Here is an 18897-nt window from a genome sequence, read left to right as displayed (position 1 = left end):
CCACAAACAGCCTCTAAGAGCTAAAACTCTCATGAAAATGATCTTTTTTGAGATTTTAACATGTTCTTTTAGTATTTTTCTCATAGTAGACTACGGATATAAAATAGTTTATGACTAAAACTGCGTTTCTGAGTATTCCTTCATTTAAATCATGAAAACAGGGTGCTAGAAAATGCTCAGACTAATGACACAGCTACTGAAATGGGCGGGGCCAAAGTCTCCTTTTCCAGCGCTAGTGTTGGGGTTATGGACTACAAAGTAATAAATTAATGTAACTTATTACTGTTGTCATTAATGGAGGAACATAACAAATTGCAGTTCAAATTTCGATGATAAATTACAACTACTGGACTATAAAACCCTCGTAACTTCGTTAGGTTATGTAGGCTCTGACATTTTCTCTCTCTTAAATGAAATGAAACGGAGATTGATTAAAAAAAAACATGACATGCCTTCATTGCTGCAGTCACATCACTTTACAAACCGGCTCAAAGATGAGACCTAAAGAGATCTGCGAGGAGTCCTGTCATCCCGAGGATCACCAGGTGAGCGGCAGACCCGGCCCGCAGCAGCGAAAAACTGGGCTCAAAAAAGATGAGAGAGAGAGAAAGACAGGTATAATTTATCTTAATGGAATACATAAAGTCAGACCAAAAGAACATGGAGGCATTTAAAGGTTCTCAGAGGAGCGGCTTAGTTTCAGATTGGACCAGTGGCATACAGAGACCACACGTGTTGGAACCAATTTCTGTGTCATTTTTCCTACTGATGTCTGAATTGTAATGAGGCCAGGTTATGTAGTGCACCATCATCATACTTTGCATAAGGATATTCCTTAAAAATATAGTTAATGAAAGACAAATGGATCTTGTTTGTGCAACACCGTGCTGTACAGCAAATTATAATTCTGGCTCAAAACTGCGCGACTGGATTGATCCAGTATTGCTCGTTGTTAATTTTGTGCCCCTAATGTTAGCTTGATGCTATAAACTTGCACGTGACACAGAGCTCTCAGCAACGAAGAGGGGGCGGGGTTCTCAAAAGTCCCACCCACAACCTGAAATTGTATTTCTAATGAGCTTCAGCTTCTGTACATAAAATATGTCGTAGTAAAACCAAAAAGGATTTATGATGATTTTGGTTAAAAACTTCATTAAAAATCAATTTTTTCCAATAGAAAGAAATATAGTTGGAGTGGAACTTTAAACTAAAACCTCAGAAAACATCCTTCAAGTCCTGTTAAAATACATAAACTCAATAGTGTATTGACCTGTTTCTGTTTGTGTGTAAAAGTGTTAGATAAATCTGTTCATTTTCTTTGTTTTTGTGCGTTTATTCTGAAGCTGTTTCACTTTCTTAGGTTTAATTAAATCCGACTCATTTGGATCCAATCATCGAACGTGAGGAGAGAATATCTGTCTTAAACCCGCTGATGTCTAAAGTAAACAGACATTTTCAAGACTCAGAGTGCCGTCCAGGGAGTTTTATGACTCTCCAAACAGTGGCTTTGAAATGTTGCTGGACAAACACATGAAATCCGTGTGAAAGAGTTACGCTCTTCAACAGCTTTTTTCCTTCCTTATCCGAGCCGTCGGGCTCTCACTGACAGATTTAAAGCCATAAAACGGACAAATCCTTTCAGTCCGGCGGGTAACGTCACGGCTCGTCCAATAAAGAGATAGCGAACCACGCAGCCAAATGTCACAACACTTGAAGAGCCAACAAAGCCAGGTTCATCCTCTGGCTGAACAATAGCCACACACCTCAAAATGTCAAATGCTTGAGAGTTGTTGTGATTCATTGGGTGAGAACAGATGCTACTGTGAGAAAGAGCCAGCCGACACTGTTTGCATTGTTATTACTTTATGTTTCAGCTGTAAATGAAGCGCTGACATTTCCTTCTATTAATGGCACCTGAAACCAAAGGTGCAGTTCTGACACTTCTTATCAGATTCTTTTCATTTATGCTGGAACTTTCTAACACAACCAAACCGCCTGAACTTTGGAATATAGAGACGATTCATTACAAAAACAGGACGTTTGTGGCATTTGCTCGGGAGGGGAATCTGTTCCCAACCGTTATGCTTTAAAGGTCACTTTACTTCCTAACAAACTGGCTTCACGGTGGAGAATCTCATTGTTAATGATAGATCTCACGCTCCAGTTTATTAGACTGTCAGGCCAACAGTGGCACTTCCAGGGCTGAGCCATAAATTGACTCCAGCAGGGCCTGCAGAGTGAACCGCAGGAGATTTATTAGCTTTGTCACATTTATCTTGTTTATTTCTGGCCACTAAATGACAATGTTTGTCTCAGAGGCAGCTTGGAAATCCCTGAGAGTAATGCGGTATTTTGGATCTGTGTTGACAACCAATTTTCGTCATTATTTTGCAATTTAGACACTAAAATATAGAATTTAAGTAAAAATAAAACAAATGTTTCTCCTATTCTTGTATTTATTTTACCAGACTGGAACAAATATGTGTTATTAGTACTTTGGTTATAAAGGAAACATTACAACTGACTTTTTAATAAAAGTTCAGAATAAAATTTGAGGTCAGAATCCTGTTAAACCAAAGATAACAGCAGAAAAAGGAGAAAGAATTCACTTTCTTTTAGAAAATATAAAAAATCCAATGAATGTTTATGGTAAAAAAGTAAGAACTGAGTATTAAAAACAAATAGTTTGAGATATTGACTAAATAAAATAGTATAAGTAAAATTGAATTGAGGATAGGTGCTGGAGAATCTACGTGGGGTGTGTTTTTATTTTGCTGTGTGGCTTTTATTTTTTTTAGTATCAGTAAGTGAACAATCAAGGCGCCTCTTTTTCCCGGCAAAGAAAGGTATTATCTGGCTACCAACATGTTGCTGAAGTGCACGTGAGTCACGTAGTCTGGAGCGCCGCAGGTTTCAGGGTTTGTTCCTGTGAGTGGAAGTTCAGCCTTTGAGGAACTGCTGTGATCATCGAGGCCTGAGGTAGTCTCCACAGGTATTTCGTCTTTTTTCAAAGTAGAAGATTAAGAAAAAATGTACATTTGTGGCTAAAATAACTTTAAAATGCTAGACACCAAAGTGAATCGGTGTCTGTTTTCTTTTCTGTGGAAATTTAGGTTATTTTTAACTTTTTACCTCTCTAGTTATCATAAGATAAGCAATTGATTGTATTAAGCAGAATTAATTAAGGTCATCCCAACACAAGTAAAACATTAAAAGAACTTACTGTATAATAAACTTTTAATGACATTAGCTGATGATTTACATGCAAACAGATACTGAATGATTAAATCCAGCTATTGAAAAAATAAATCTGAAAACATTTAAATATTTTCTTAATGTCTTTAAAATCTTATTTTTTCCTTTTGGCGCAAACTGACTCACTTAAGGAAGCTTTTTTAAGTTTAAGAGCTTGACACTGAATCAGGATTTCCATCTGGTGAGAATGAAATGTGAGATAAACACAGGCGGTCCAACAGTGGCTGAACAAACAGTCATAAAACCAGAATACGTCACATGACATGAAAAACAGAAACACTTGGAGGGACTGTTGTAACACAGACTCCACTTTACAATCTACAATTTATGTTTTTGCAAGGTTTATTTTTACATACTTAGCCTTTATCATTCAGATTTTTGCTTTGAAGATGGGTCCCATTGACTGTATCTGAGAACTGGAGTGAGTGAGTATGATGTCATTCATAGAAAGTGATTTACTTCCTGCTCCAACCAAATGAGGCTAAGCTGGTCTGAGTCAACGTTTCTATGGCCACCACTCTCACCAATCAGGAGTGAGCTTGCCGAATGGCCACACCCCTACCACCGGGCTTCACCAAATCTGCCAAAAGTTTTAAAAATTGGAGGTGGGGGCCAGCAGGCTCCTCCTACTTTTATTGAGGCATCAGATTGGTCACTTTGTAGTTTTAATAACTTGAACTATAGAAAAAATATAATGAAAAATGAGGATTATCATGAAGATTTTAAAAAGGAATCAATGGAAGCAACAACCCTTTGACTTGACTCCGTTCCTCTCGATGTGTTTCCCTCTTCAGAACATCCAATGCATCAGAGTAGAGCTGGGTGATATGGACAACAAAATCTAATCTCAGATTGTTTCATTACAAATTAGATTTTTCCGATTTTTATCAATTTTTTTCCTCCCTGTTTTCATTTTCCTCAGCAAAGGTTACAAATCACATAATATTTTTAACACCTGTTTGATTTTAACATTTCTTTTGGAAACTGGCTAGAAGACAAAGTGCAACTAAATAGAAGCTGTAAAATGTTTGTAGAACAACGCAGCGGGTGTTTTGTGAGCTACCGCTAGCTTTAGCATCTAATAAAAGAAATAACAATCATTCAGCAGAACACTTTCTGTAGCAAAAGCCTTCAAACTGATGTTACTATGTGTGGTTTGATGCTCCAAGTTTGAAGTCACAACCTCAGTGACCAAAATCTAGTTTTTGACTCACCAGCCAAGTTGGCCTGTAGATAACAGAAAATGTAAACTTTTTTTTACTGGACAAATTATTATTTTTACTAAGACATTTGCGTTATTGAACATATATATATATATATAAAGTTTTCAGCTCAACTCTAGCTCTGTAATGTTACAAAATACAAACTGGATTAATGCCTGGTATTATTATACTTCTAAAATACAGTTAAAAGATTGTACTATGAATTTATGTTGTATTCATCCACCTTGTAATAGAACATTGCCCAAATTTGAACCAATCCTCAATGTTTACATATAGGAGACACAGGAACAGCGTGTTAGCATTAGCATCTATCGTAGCATGCTAGCATCAGTGTGTAACAGATTGATGTCTTCAGATCAACACTTTTATTAAATGTTCTGTTGCTGCTGTAGACCAGCAGTTCTATCCTCCAGTTCTGTCTGGATCCTGTAGAACATCGCCGCATGTCCTGCTGCTGCATCAGCCACAGAGCTAAAAGCTACACTTCCAGGTCGTTATTGTAAATAAGAACTTGTTCTTAATAGCTTGCCTGGTTAAATAAAGGTTTAATAATAACACAGAGATGATTAGCAAAGGGAGGTGGTGGGTGTGGTGGAGGCTTATGCTCATTTTTTCTTTTCTTTATTTTTTCTTTGCAAACAAGCTTTTTGTTTCTCTCCTCTGCTAACTGTAGCTTTCATGTCTGCACTTTTAGGCCAAACTATGGAAACTAAAGACAGCAGGGAGCTGGAAAAATAGGATCTCAATTTCCAAAAAATAAATCATCTAAAACAACAAGTTCAACTTAATCGATAATATATCGATAAATCACTCAGCCCTGCATCAGAGATCACGTCTCACCAGCTTGTTTGGAAACGTTCATACATGGAAGATCCAAATTAATCAAAATGAAATAAGATAGAAAAGCAAACATGAAATCAAATCAATTTTGTATTCTCTTCACTATTTGATTGAAGTTGAGTTAATTTCCATTGACTGAAGGATGCACATCAATTTTTGCGTTCATGCATGTGTTATTTAGTAGGTTCACTGCTCTGCATGTTTAAGTGTTTTAGCTGCAGTGGAGAATTCCGACAGATAATGAAATCCTTATCAGATCAATCAATGTGCTAACCCCAACAAAAACCCTGTTATGTAATCGGCTGTATTTGCTGCTGCTGCCATGGTACGTTGTTGAACACAAACAAAACAGGAGGAGGATCATTTTAAAACTTGATGTCTCAGATCACTCAGTCTGCCTCCAAATCCAGGATCTGGTTTTAGGCCGTGGAAGCCCAGAGAAACATTTGACACCTAAAATGTGGGTTAAAGGTGGACAAAGAGCTGTAAAACAGATGTGGACCAGCCGGCTGTCTTTAAATATGTCATGCTGACTCATGTTGAATGTCATATTTAACATTTATTACACACTTTTTTAAAGAAAACTGACTGTATTAGGATACTGAACGTCCTAAAATATGCCTGCTGTCAAAAACAAAGTAGATCAGACAGAGAGAATAAAGCTTCAGTGCTGACCCACAAAAGCAGAAATTTTCAACTGAACTAGATCCTTGAAAAACATTTCACTGCAGTTTTAGTGTCCGGGTGTCATAAAGTGTATTGCTTTGTCCGCAATAACTTCCCACAGGTCTCAACGTGGACGTCAAAATGTGTCAATTAGAAGAGCAGTTATCACACGAATGAAGGATGGGCTGAAGGTCAGCGCTTTGCAGGTTTTTGTGCAGAAGAAAAATAATTGGTTCAGATTTTAAACTTTGGACTTTCAGTTAACCCTTTAACACCTGAAGTGTCGTCGGTGACGCTTAAACACAAAATCTTTAACAATAATTCCAGCAGATTGTGAAGGAACCGCTTTTCTCCTTCAGAATCTGCTGGAATGATTGTGCAAACGGTTGAAAAGTTACAGTAAATCAAAGAACAGAAACACTGGAGCTCTGGTGTTAAAGTGGTAAATAAAAAGTAATTTAGGGAAATTTTTAAACACATTTTATTCTCTTTAAAAATGCTCTGAAAAAAATACAGATATTCTACAGGATTTCATTTCAAACTGCTGTTCTTTTTTTCTTAAGGGCTGCGAGATGGTGTAGTGGTCAGCACTCTTTCCTCACCGTGAGAAGAGCCTGGTTTGAATCCTAGCTCTGATCTTTCAGTGTGGAGTTTGCATGTTCTCCCTGTGCAGGTTTGGGTTTTCTCTGGGAACTCGGGCTTCAAAAACATACTTCATAGGTTGAGTGATGGTTCTAAACTGCCTCTAATGTGAGTGTGTGATCATGTGACCCTGCAGCAGGACCTGCTCAGGGTGTACATGGGATAGGCTCCAGCAACCCCATGACCACAAAAGGGAAAAAGAATAGATGGATAAAGAAACAAAGTGCAGAAATAAAGGTCTTATTTTTTTAATTTCACTTTGTTCACCTAAAGTCTCCTTTTTTATTTTTTTCCCCTTAAACTCCTCAGTTTTGTCTTTTAAAAACAAACAAACTTCTATTTAAAAAAAAATGAAAAGTTGTGAATAATAAGATGTAAGATTCTATTTTTATACATTAAGGAGAATAGATACTAACCTTTCAATGCATTATTTTTCACAAAAATTGTTCAAACACATTGTGGTCTATATTCACCAATGCAGTGATCATTAATAAAATAGATGGATGACTGAAAAAGAAACAGGAACAGCTGCTGTAATTTATTACTGAGAATCTGGGTCACCTTTCTACAGGTAAAGAACAGGTGTGTCTTTACAATTACTCCCAATCCAAATCTGTCATTTGTTGTAAAATACGTCTGCCAACACAGAATAACTACACTTTATAATGTCTTCAGATGAATAATGCTCAAAAGGTTTTTGGCCCGTTCACAAGCTACAAATGAGGAAATGATTTGAGTTTTATCTAAACTGCTTCAAAAGATTCAAAAACGTCACTTTTAGAATCACCAGCGCGGTTCCCTCCAGTCCAGAGTCTGAAGACTGGCCAGCACTTCCACAGCCTTTTGATATGAGTGGTAGTAAAAGATGAGATGGTTCAACCCCGTCTGTCTGTCTGAGGATGCATGCAAAGAAAAGAGATCCGTCCATGCTTCCACAGCAGGAAGAACAACTTTTGACCACTTTAAAGCTGCTTCGCTTGGTCAGCTATTATGAAAGGTGAAGGAAGAAAATTATTGATACTTTAGTCAAAAGGTTTTTCAGTTATTTACAATTTAAACTTAAGAATAAACAGTGTATCACTAAAAGAAAAAAATAGTTTCAGAATTATTGACACAAAGTCCTAAGTTGCATTTTTTTAAGACAAACTTAATTCTATTATAGTAAAAAAGTGAGTATTGATTTCCTGTACTTTGTTTAACCACAGACATATATATGAACAGATCCTCCTTGGTTTGACAGGCTGGATTCACAGCTGCCTCCAGTGGTCATTTGAGGAACTGCAATGTTGTGAAGCTTCCTGGTTTGGCTCAATAATCTTGACTGCAGGATTTGTTTAAAAATGTTTTCATTGTTCAAATAGTTTTTTGTGAGACTGAGTATCACTACTAAAATCCTGAATCACTGGGATTTTTCAGTTATTTACTCGGAGAAACTACAGGGTCACATTTGGACGATGGTTTTTCAGTTTTTTACATTTTAGTGTTATTGATTTTTATTTGTATTTTTTACCTGCTGCTGCTGCAACCAAGAATGAAATAAAGAAGGAAAGAAATAATTGTCAAATTCCCTTTAGAAGCCCAGAAAAACAAAGATTCTCTTGGGTTCTCCGGTGTTGATATTGACGCATTTTTTTTCCAAGTGTGGATATAGAAACTAATTTTACAAATTTAGTGCTAATAGCACGGCCGGGCTGCAGTGGTAGGGCAGTCAACTCCTGATCGAAAGATTGACGGTTCGATTCCCGCCTTGCCCATGTGTCGAAGTGTCCTTGGGAAAGACACTGACCCCCAAAGTGCCTCTGGTGGGAGGTTGGCACCATGTCGACAGTGCAACCACCACCAGTATGTGAATAGGACTGTGACTGTGAAGCACTTTAGGTCTTCAAGGAAGGTAGAAAAGTGCTATGGAAGTATTTACCGTTCTATAAACTGAATAAAAGAGGGACTTGTTGTTGAAATCCTCAATGTGTCCATTAAAAAAGGGATGAAAAGGAATCATTTAGGCTTTAAGAATTCAAGTAAATATTTTCTTTGAAAATAAATGAATTAATTCAAAAAATAAATATTGATGTTCTCAGTGGAAAACTATTTGATGAATGGACATTTCTGTCTCTGAACAGAACTTTTGCACCATTTTGCATCAAAGATGCTCTGCAGATAAATGGCTTTAAAAGACCAATTTTTTGAAAAAAGGTTTTTTTTTTAAAGTGTGAAAAACACCTTTTCTCCTGACTTTAAACATTTTGCTGAGTAAAACAACAGTTTGAGTTTCCTTGTTGCATCTCTGCACACAAATGAAGTAAAGCTTTTTGTCATAGTTTGCTTTTGCCTTTCAAAGGTGCGACAGCTGCCTTCCAAAGATAAATCTGAGTGTCAGTTACAGAAAACATGAATATGAACTGCATGTAAATAAGACAGAACAAGCCTGTACTGAAATGCCCTGAAATAACGTTTGTTTTCAGTCGAGGCTTCGGATAAAATCAGACCGATCATAAAAACACGCAAAGCCTCACTTTCTGTTATTCTGCTCAGAGTGGTTCATGAAACATTCAGGACATCGATGTTTCCGTCACCTGATCAAGTCAGTGCAGTAAGGCTTTTATCCACTGTGTGTCTCCATGTCCAGCAGACAACACCAACACTTCACGCCATCGTTTAGCAAACCTGCATTTAGAGTCAAAAAACTGTTTTTTTCTGTCTTTGCTCTCATTATGAATCAAACTAGTGGAAGATTTCTGTGTTTGTGAAGCCTAAAGTCAGAAAACAACATTTACTGTATCAGCACTGAGTAAACAGAAGAAAACATAAATATGATTTTTTTTTATTATTGTGAAAGATGTTTTAGTCCAGAGAAGAATTCTGTTTCTAAAGCTTTCTGCTGATTAACTCATGAAGCTCTGCTGTGACTGACTGACAATCACATGCAAGAAAAAGCTTCATTATAATAATTACAGACAATCTTATAATAGATGACACGCAGCACTCCCGTCTCTCAGGTTCTGGAGGCGTGCAGCATTGTCATTGTGCTGGAAGACCTCAGATGTCAGGAACAACCATTCGCACTGATCCGCTGCAAACTGGATCATGTTTGGCTGGAAAATGGAAGCAAAGCAGAGAGATGTGTGTTTATCTGGTCGTACATGACATCTAAATGATACAATCATGTTTGCACATTGTTAAGACCCTCTATTGATGTTTTATGTTTTCAGAGGACCGCTCCTCCCTTCTGCAGAAAGTCTCCAAAAATAATAATGATTGACTTTCTAGCGTCAGATCAACAGCAGCTTGTCTCACTGACGCTGAGCACTTTTCATCACATCCCTTCATGATTTTTGGCTAAAACTATTGAATAAACACAATCTAAGTCCTTTCCAGAACTTTAGTGTGCAATTAAAGACACTTTCCTCCACTTTGGTTGTGATGAACGACGTGTTGTTGCTCAGGGAGCATTTTAAAGTCTGAAAAGGCTCAGACTGTACAGAGGAATCAGATATACCATGAACTCAGAACTTTCTCTGATTGGACATGGAAACTGTTCACACTGATGAGCACAAAGAACATTCTGGAAATCTGTGTTATCAGTTTAACCCAAACAGAGCTGCAGAAGTTCTCCTCCTGCCCTGCGTTCAGGGCTCAGCAGGAACAGCAGGAATGCTGGACGTGTTACCTGACCACGTGGCGCTTTGAGGATTATTATTTTGCTTGGAATATATCATTTATATGAGTGCTTTTCCGTTTTTGTCTGAATTTTAATGAGAAAAAAAGTGAAAATGTGCCCTTTGATTTTACTAATACTGAGAAGAAACACATTTTCATTAGTATGGTATTTATTACCTACACATTTAAGACAAAAATAAAGATTGCCTCAAACAACAAACATGATGTCAAACAGCCAGACAACTGGATCCAAGAACAGCTGGTTTATTTGGGACAGACAGGAGAACAGGAGCGAAGCACAGCTAAAAGTCCACACAGCTAAATCAGGGTCAGGCAGGCAGAGGTCAAACAAGAGTTTGAGGGCATCAGAGAACAACCAGAGAGGTCCAGTCGAGGGTCAGGGCAGGCGGCAAAAGATCAAATCAGGACGAGAACGCTCAGTGATGCAGGCAGAGCGGCACAAACAAGACTTCACACTAGGGCTGTAACGAGTATCCGGGTGCTCGGGTATTCGCGATCTGCTCCAGAAAATTCAAGCACGAATATTCGCGACGTCCAAGATTGCTCCAATAACTTCTGAAAAAAAATAATTTGCTTTAACACTGGAGCTTTAGCTCCACTGTTTACTTTTTTTGCTTATAGTAGCTCTTCAACAGTTGATGCAATTAACAAAACTCCAGCTTATTCTGAAGCGTAAAAACTCAGCCTAGCGCTGCTGAAGGGTGGATGTAATTAATGTGAATCAGCTGATTCTGCTGTGGTAAAAAGACAACTTTTTTCATACGGGATCTGCACCAGTAATGCTTAGAACGTAAAATTATGAAGAACTTTGGGGATAGAAAACTGTGGAGAACATTTTTAGGTTTTGTTGTTAAATGATCAAAAACAGCAGTGATTTTTATCCTTTTAATGTTGTTTATGTTACTGCTGAACTTGATCAGAGGGTTGTTGAAAAAAAAAAAACTTGACAAGTATTTCTTTCATTCTAAATATTTGTTTTTTATCAGTTTTGTTGATTCTGATCTCCTGTTCTAAATAAAGTTTGAAATGATGGTGATTTAATACAAATATTAAAATGTTCATATATCCAGTAAAAAGACACAGAAACAAACATATTAAAAAGTAAGAATCGTGGTTCGACTCGTGAATTGTTTAGCGTGATTTGTGAATCGGATCTCCGCCTCAGCAACGATCCACAGCCCTACTTCACACTGAACAGAGCTCAGTGCTCTGACTAAATACTGCTGGGAGTGATTGCAGATGGGAGACGGCTGTGGGACTTCTGGAAGTGAAGTGTGGAGCCCCTGGAAGTGCCAGTACTCAGATAATGGATCGTGCTGATGGACAGTGGGGGAGACAGAGGACTGATTCCTGGCACATGGACCACATCAACTGCGGGTATTTCCACCATTTGGTACAATAACAGCTTGACAGCAACGTGTCCTGCTCCTCACTATCCTCATGATGTTCCACTCTCCCACTAGTGCTACATGCAGTTCTGCTCCGATCGTCCAGTCTCTCCTTCTGCTGCTCCCAGACGTGCTCTACAGGATTAAGGTCAGAGGTCATTACTGGTCATACCATATGAGACACTCCCACTTCTTGAAGTCCACCTGTAACAATTCTGGCTCACATGATCTTGTGTCCCCTGCATGTTCACGGTGGTGTGGTAGACCTGTCACAGTCGTCTGTCATCCCAGTCAAAGCGGTGGAGTTGAATGGTTTGTTTGTTGACCCTAGTACCCTCACATCTGGTAACCGGCCTGCAGCTGTGTGGCGTTTGCTAAACCATGAGGTCAGAGGTCCTCAGGTTCTGGTCCTGGTTGTGGTCTGTCTCTGGCGGGGCTCCACTCCTGGGTCTGTCACAAACTGACAGTAGTTCTGAGTCTTGATGCAAGTCTGCTGAGGACACTTTGAGGCTCATCAAGTTCACCTACAACATCCGACTGTCTACCACCAACCTGAAGCGGCTGTGACCAGGTGGAGCTGCTAGTTCGTTCAGTGACGTCGTGTATTCGTGGTTGTTTGAATGATAAACTTGGAATGACTCACCAAAAAAATCAGCTTTCTATACCCACAGGATGTTGACATTGAGGCCACATTGAAAAGGTTTTGTTTTTAGATTTGTTTGGTTTTGGCTCCGATAAGGAAGACACTGAACAAGAGAGACTTATGTGGAAAACACTGAATGATGTCTGCCACTAAAATATTATTATCCACTAAATCTGTAAAGTGAAACAAACACTGTGTTTATGACATCCACTGAGTTTTTCATTACAAGCCAAACTTTTGCCGGAGAGCCTACAAAAATGATCTGTTTTTACTTCAGACGATAAACATCACAGGAGGAGAAATGAGTGGAAGTTACACGTTGCTGGTGCTGCTTTAAAACAAACATGTTTTTCTTTTGTCGAGGTAAAAGATTGGAACGCTCAACAGGAAATTCCAAAAAGTTGCACTAATAAATAAAATATATATATATATATATATATTTGTAAAGAAGAAACTTTAGGAATATGTAATGTGTGGTTTGTGTGTGTTGGCAGGCGGTAAAAGTTATCTTGTTGTTTTTAAGATCTGATTTAGTGGCAGAAATAATAGAAGAATTATATGGAGATGTGTGGACTTACATAGTTTACTGAATTTGTTAATGCACACCGGGGGCCAGATCCGGCCCTCCGGGTAATTCTATCCGGCCCTCCAGATCATTTTATTTTATTGTTATTAATGACCCGATGTTATCTTCCACTCGTTTCTAACTTGTATAGTTTTGACAAGACATTTTTTTTATGGAGGGTAAAATGTTGAAAATTATTTAAGGTTTAAGTTGATTTATTCTGGAATAATATTACTGCATTTTTATTATTCATAATTATGTTAAAAAGTTACAGTTTCAAAGTTTTAAAAATTGGCATTCTGCTAGCTTTTTGAACTATTTTGGTATTTACTAAGATTTCTTAGGCTATTCTGGAGTTTATCTAATATTTTAGCAACATACTAGCAGTTTTGGCTAATTTAGGCTTCTCTTTTTAAGTTTTTAGGGTGTTTTGGAGTTAGGCTAATAGTTACATCCCAGCTGTTTTGGCTAATTTAAACGTTTTAGGATATTTTGAAGTTTAGTTATCTTTTTCAGCTACATGCCAGCTGTTTTGCCCCTTGTGCGATTGAGTTTGACACCCCTGTTTTAATGAAGTTCAGCACAGAAATCCCTGCAATGAGCAGCCATATTGGATTTGTTTTCTAGGCAAGGCAAGTTTATTTGTAAAGCACATTTCATGTACATAAACAATTCAGTGCTTTACATAAAACATTAAAAGAAACCATCAAAATAAATGTTAAGAGTTATTATTAAAATATTTTTATTGATTAAGAAATGTGTCATTGCAAAACTGTGTTTTTTTCAAAATTCCTAGAATTTTGATAAAGTTTTGCACAAATTTATAATGGAAACGCAGCTACTTTCTGTACAGAGAACACACTGAAACTATATCAAACCTGTTTTTTTAACCAGAGCAGATTTTTTCTGCCCAAAAGCCAAAACAAAATAAGTAGAAATATTTTCAACTTTTTGAGGACTTTCTATTGTACTGCCTGTTGCAGATGAAGCTCTTCCTTTTCAAATGTGCTCAATTAGAGGCACAAAAATGCAGTTTACCACTTCCTCTCACAGAGGCCAGACAGGGAATTTACTGTTTTATTAGTGTACGATCTGAAAAATGCCAGAGGTCTCTTTACTGCTCCTGGTCAGAAAAGCTTCAATTAGAAGCTAAAAATAGAGGCAAAAATGCTGGCAGGAGCAGATTAGTGGGTGTTCTGTTTTTTAGAGTGTAGTGGTCAAACTTTATTAGGGGCTGACAGCACGGCGGTGTAATGTTTCATGCATGAATTGCTGCATTGGAATTAAATTTGCTTGTGTAACCTTTGCTGTCAGAATGTGAGGACAACACTCCAACACTTCATAATCACAATGTAAGAAGAGCAGATACAGGGAGCTGCTGTTTATTTGTTTACAAACTCACATGGATACAAATGTTTACCTAAAAAGTGAAGACATTTCATAAGAGATTTTTTTTTCACCAGTCTGTTTCTGAATGTGTCTATAGTTGTTCAAATCAAATCAGTCTTTCTTCATAAAACACTTTTTATACACGCTGACACAGAGAAAACACTAAAAAAGAATTAAATTCACTAAAAATAGGAAGATGTTACACATTATTTACTGTACCAAATGTCCATCTTCTAAAACTGCTTTGTCAAAAATAGAGAACCGAATTTTATTTAATGACACAGCAGTTAGATAATACATGACACTAAAAATGCACTTAAAAGTAATTACTGTCAGGTTTCTATTAGTCTTTGAAGAGCATTTAATGTATTTATCTGAGCTGATAATCTAACTCCCTTACTATCAGGTTTTATTCAAATTACGCAAAAACAGTCAAATTTATACTATTTTTCAGAACAATACAAGATAACACATTTTCTACTGTCATTTTTGCACAAACTTCCTAATCTGCCATAATTATTCATAATCTTAGATTATTAAAGATCATTTTTATTATTCCTTTTGGGGTTTTTGATGATTCACTGGTTGATCTATATAAACATTGAAAAGCTGAAACAGAGAGAGGGAAGTGTCTGTAAACAGGGTTTGACAGTCGTATCGTGTGTATAATTTTGGCCACTTCAGACATTAATTTTGCAGATTACTCATCATCTGCTGCAAATGACTGTTTACCGCTGAGCTGCAGCCAAGGCTGCATTAGGGAGGTCATGTAGCCATAAGAGGACGACAGAGAAAAGCGTCTTCGATGATGTTTTTTATATTCATCAGGAAAAAGTCACGTTTCTTTTTCTCAGAACAGAAGTCTGTAATGCAGCTGATTCATTCATTAATACCAGGAGTGTCAAACTCAATCGCACAGAGGGCCAAAATCCAAAACACACCAAGATAAACGTTTATTAAACACGCTAAAACTAAATTTTTAAAACTTTAAAACTAGGGGTGTCACAAAACTCACGGTTTGGATCGTGTCACGGTTTTAGGGTCACGGTTCGGATCGTGTCACGGTTTTTGGGCCATGGTTCGGATCGTGTCACGGTTTTAGAGTCACGGTTTGGATCGTGTCACGGTTTTTGGGTCACGGTTCGGATCGTGTCACGGTTTTAGGGTCACGGTTCGGATCCATCCATCCATCTTCTTCTTCCGCTTCATCCGGGACTGGGTCGTGGGGGCAGCAGTCTGAGCAAAGATGCCCAGGCTGTGTGTGGAGGTGAGCCCAACTATGTCTAGCCAGTATCTCTCAACCTCTCGCACCAGCTCAGGCTCCTTCCCTCCAAGAGAGGTGACATTCCATGTCCCAAAAGCCAAATTCCATGACCGGGGTTTGGGCCGCCAAGGCGCTCGCCTTCGACTGCCACCCAAACCACAATGCACCGGCCCCTTCAGAGCTCCCCTGCAGGTGGTGGGCCCACTGGGGACTGATCCCACATCGCTCCTTCGGGTTGGACCCGACCGGGGACCGTGGGAGGAGCTCCGGCCACCAGGCGCTCGCCTCCGAGCCCAAACCCCAGGCCTGGCTCCAGGGTGGGGCCCCGGTTCGGATCGTGTCATGGTTTTAGGGTCACAGTTCAGATCGTGTCGCGGTTCGGATCGTGTCACGGTTTTAGGGTCACGGTTCAGATCGTGTCATGGTTTTTTGGTCACGGTTCGGATCGTGTCACAGTTTTAGGGTCACGGTTCGTATTGTGTCACGGTTTTTGGGTCACGGTTTGGATCGTGTCACGGTTTTTGGGTCACGGTTTGGATCGTGTCACGGTTTTTGGGTCACGGTTCGGATCGTGTCACGGTTTTAGGGTCACGATTCGGATCGTGTCACGTTTTTTGGGTCACGGTTCGTGTCGTGTCACCGTTTTAGGGTCACGGTTGGGATCGTGTCACGGTTTTAGGGTCACGGTTCGGATTGTGTCACGGTTCGGATCGTGTCACAGTTTTAGGGTCACGATTTGTATCAAGTCACGCTTCGTATCGTGTCACGGTTCGGATCATGTCAAGGTTTTAGGGTCACGGTTTGGATCGTGTCGCGGTTCGGATCGTGTCACGGTTTTAGGGTCACGGTTCGGATCGTGTCACGGTTTTAGGGTCACGGTTCGGATCGTGTCACGGTTTTAGGGTCACGGTTCGGATCGTGTCACGGTTTTAGGGTCACGGTTCGGATCGTGTCACGGTTTTAGGGTCACGGTTCGGATCGTGTCACGGTTTTAGGGTCACGGTTCGGATCGTGTCACGGTTTTAGGGTCACGGTTCGGATCGTGTCACGGTTTTAGGGTCACGGTTCGGATCGTGTCACGGTTTTAGGGTCACGGTTCGGATCGTGTCACGGTTTTAGGGTCACGGTTCGGATCGTGTCACGGTTTTAGGGTCACGGTTCGGATCGTGTCACGGTTTTAGGGTCACGGTTCGGATCGTGTCACGGTTTTAGGGTCACGGTTCGGATCGTGTCACGGTTTTAGGGTCACAGTTCGGATCGTGTCATGGTTTTAGGGTCACGGTTCGTATTGTGTCACAGTTTTAGGGTCACGGTTCGTATCGTGTCACAGTTTTAATGTCACGGTTCGTATTGTGTCACAGTTTTTAGGTTCACGGTTCGTATCGTGTCACCATTTTAGGGTCACGGTTGGGATCGTGTCACGGTTTTAGGGTCACGGTTCGGATTGTGTCACGGTTCGGATCGTGTCACAGTTTTGGGGTCACGATTTGTATCAAGTCACGCTTCGTATCGTGTTATGGTTCGGATCATGTCAAGGTTTTAGGGTCACGGTTTGGATCGTGTCACGGTTTTAGGGTCACGGTTCAGATCGTGTCATGGTTTTTGGGTCACAGTTCAGATCGTGTCATGGTTCGGATCGTGTCACAGTTTTAGGGTCACGGTTCGGATCGTGTCATGGTTTTAGGGTCACCGTTCAGATCGTGTCACGGTTTTAGGGTCACAGTTCGGATCGTGTCATGGTTTTAGGGTCACGGTTCGTATTGTGTCACAGTTTTAGGGTCACGGTTCGTATCGTGTCACAGTTTTAATGTCACGGTTCGTATTGTGTCACAGTTTTTAGGTTCACGGTTCGTATCGTGTCACCATTTTAGGGTCACGGTTGGGATCGTGTCACGGTTTTAGGGTCACGGTTCGGATTGTGTCACGGTTCGGATCGTGTCACAGTTTTGGGGTCACGATTTGTATCAAGTCACGCTTCGTATCGTGTTATGGTTCGGATCATGTCAAGGTTTTAGGGTCACGGTTTGGATCGTGTCACAGTTTTAGGGTCACAGTTCGGATCGTGTCATGGTTTTAGGGTCACAGTTCAGATTGTGTCACAGTTCGGATCGCGTCATGGTTTTTGGGTCACAGTTCAGATAGTGTCACAGTTCGGATCGTGTCATGGTTTTAGGGTCACGGTTCGGATCGTGTCACTGTTTAAGGGTCACGGTTCAGATAATTTTTTTGGATCAGTGAAAAGTAAAAAAGAACAACAGCTGTAAAAATAACTAAAACTAAACTAAACTAAAATACATTACATACATTACATAATACATATATTTGATAGCCAGCTTAAATATTAGTTAAATGACAAATTAGCCTAAAAAAAGCCCAAATTAGCCAAAAACAGCTAGCATTTTTCTTAAATATTATGTAAACTTTAAAATAGCCTAAACAAAAACAAAAAAAACTTAGGTTAGCCAAACAGCTAGCGTGTAGCTGAATTATTAGCTAAACTTAAAAATAGACCAAAAAAATTCTTAAATTAACCAAAACCTCTAGCATGTAGCTGAAATATTATCTAAACTTCAAAATAGCCTAAACAAAAAAGACTTAGGTTAGCCAAACAGCTAGCGTGTAGCTGAAATATTAGCTAAACTTCAAAATAGACTAAAAAATTGAAGTAAAAAATATAGTCACATGTGGTGTTGACTAAGGCTGGGAATTTTAAGGGTAGCTCATAATACGACGCGATTCATGATACATGACTCACAATACCGAGAGTATCTTGATGTGGCAAACATTGCAATAATCATTATATTACAATGTAATCTATGATAAACCACTATTTCTAAATCAAATATATCTATATTTTCTTCAAACCCTTTTTAAAGAACCATTTAAAACACAATACATTCATTTAATGCCCTTTCCAAATAAAATTATCAATAAACACTAACGTGTCTTTACAATGGTAACATACATTTTAAGGTAACTAATAAACAAAGCTTCAATTAAAAAATAAAATGCAGAGTATTTCAAATAACCTTCTCACTTCAAGGAACAAAAAATGTAGTAATAAAAATTCACAATTCTGCATTTGAATAGCCTAAAAAATCTCAGTGAATGCCCAAATAGCCCAAAAAGCTAGCAGAATGCACATTTTTAAACTTTAAACCCCTAACTTCTTAACATAGTTATGAACTTGATATATAGCAATGCTAGTGTGAATGCTGTAGGCTGATTTTTGCCGCTGAAGATGCTAAAATTGATCGCTAAAAACACTGAAGTTAAAAGCTGAAATCACGGAAGCTAATAGCTGAAAACGCTGAAGCTGATAGCCAGCTAACATATTAGTTAAA

At 39.0% G+C, this 18897-nt stretch overlaps 1 protein-coding gene across 1 annotated transcript in view; it reads left to right on the top strand.

Moving 5' to 3' along the window:
• The first annotated feature begins 11552 nt into the window (after positions 1-11552).
• The window catches only part of nmur3 (neuromedin U receptor 3), a 30208-nt gene continuing 22863 nt past the window's right edge, over positions 11553-18897 (top strand). Inside the window, exons 1-2 of the mRNA XM_024270471.2 lie at positions 11553-11681; positions 11768-11840. The gene's annotated coding sequence lies outside the window, so the exon portion shown is untranslated. The remainder of the gene's footprint in view (positions 11682-11767; positions 11841-18897) is intronic.

The sequence above is a fragment of the Oryzias melastigma genome, linkage group LG5 (genome assembly GCF_002922805.2).
Source record: "Oryzias melastigma strain HK-1 linkage group LG5, ASM292280v2, whole genome shotgun sequence".
NCBI classification, from domain to species: Eukaryota; Metazoa; Chordata; class Actinopteri; order Beloniformes; family Adrianichthyidae; genus Oryzias; species Oryzias melastigma.
Note: the sequence above shows the minus strand (reverse complement) of the source record. Positions and strands in the feature narration are given on the sequence as shown.